The sequence below is a fragment of the Alligator sinensis genome, unplaced genomic scaffold, assembly GCF_000455745.1.
Source record: "Alligator sinensis unplaced genomic scaffold, ASM45574v1 scaffold267_1, whole genome shotgun sequence".
Lineage (NCBI taxonomy): Eukaryota > Metazoa > Chordata > Crocodylia > Alligatoridae > Alligator > Alligator sinensis.
This window is the reverse complement of record NW_005842100.1, coordinates 745,206-746,863: the sequence shown is the minus strand read 5'-3', so window position 1 is coordinate 746,863 and position 1,658 is coordinate 745,206.

Here is a 1,658-nt window from a genome sequence, read left to right as displayed (position 1 = left end):
TTCCCTACATTCTCCTTGTCTCCCTCTTTCCTTTCTGGCATGTTCCTTGGTCTTTCTTCATTCATTTTCCCCACACTGCCCTCAAACTGAAGACATCTTTCAAGACATAAGGAATGAAGGAAAACACACCCCAGTCTTTGAATTGTATGGAGAGGAAAATAACACCTTGTAGAAATTAGAGGGGCAGCCTTTTCTGGAGTGATTCCAAAGAATTTTTTAAATTAAAAAATAATTAGAAAACATACCTGGAGCATGTTTTTATTTAGACCCCATTCACTAACATCTAGATTGTGGAGTTATCATGAGCTCTGAATAGCAGGGCCATGCATAGCTGTGCTAGTCAGAAACAAACCAAGGAAAATACTCTCTGAAATTAATTCAGAGAGTTACAATTTATTCTTTGCACTTCTTGTATTCCCTGAGGGACATAAGTTGGGAGTGGGTAATAGCATTCAAGCAGTGGCAAGTCTCTTCTCTACACAAAGACTGGGGATGCATATTCCTCCATTCCATACAATTTATTACATTACAGACAGCTTGACTAAGGGGTTCACAATTACACTTGAAATACTTTTTTCCATAAACTCTAAATAAGAAAAGATGATCAAATCCACTTTCAGTAAAAAATGGGCATTATATTATATTATATTATATTATATCACTGATTTTTCCTCCTGTGCTTCACTCCCCAATGAGTTCTCTGCTGATTATATGCTCAGCTCACTTCTTCTGGCTTTCTTGAAATGGTTCGCAAGTGCCTGTAACAATAGCATGACCAACTTCTCCATGTTCTTCGTTTCTCTCATTTGTTTGACAGGTGCAGGATGTGTCTCTGCCTGCCCCACCAAAGGCCTGAGCACACTACAATTCTTAACAGTGATCAAACTGTTTGTATGTTCCCTATTCTCACTGTACCACTCAGATACTTTCCCCTCAGATCTTCAAAGCAGTGATCTGTCATAAGTCTCTTTTCCACCTCCTCCTGCCTTACTAGAAGAGTAATCTTTGAAGACTCAGAAAACCTTTATACAGGTTTCCCATCTGCATTGCACCTACCAGGCCAAAATAAAAACAGCCAGGTTCATCTTTAAAATCTAGGGGGTTAATAATAGACCTGGAAAGAAAAATTTGTGAAATGCCATGTCTGTTTTGGAGTGAAGTTTCATTGCTGCCAAAAGGTTCCAACTTCTGCTGGTTATTAACACTATTTCCATTGCTATTCTACTGGATGGTCAAAAATAAAGCTCCTTCCCCCAGGCCTGCCAACTGCAGCATTCAGAAAGCATGGGGCCGGTTTAATAGCCGGGACGTTTTTTGTAAAAAAGAAAAGGATGGATTTGGGGCTGGTGCAGACTACAGCAGAGCCTGGCTTGGGCACCAAAGGGGACCGTAACCACGTCCCACTTAGCCAGGGACTGCCCCGGCTCCTCACACGCGAGCCCCCGAGTCCAGGCATCCTGGTCCTCCTCGGCTAGACTCCCCAGGGAGGCTGAAGCGCTGCCGTCCCCGGGGCGCAGGCCCCTCCAAGGCACAGCTCTGCCCAGCCGGGGCGGCCCAGACCGCAGTCCCCGCTCCCGGGGCAGGCGGCGCCGCGCGTGCGCCGGCGCCGGGCCAGGGACCTCATCCGTCCTCCCTCCCTGCAGCCCGGTTGCATCAGA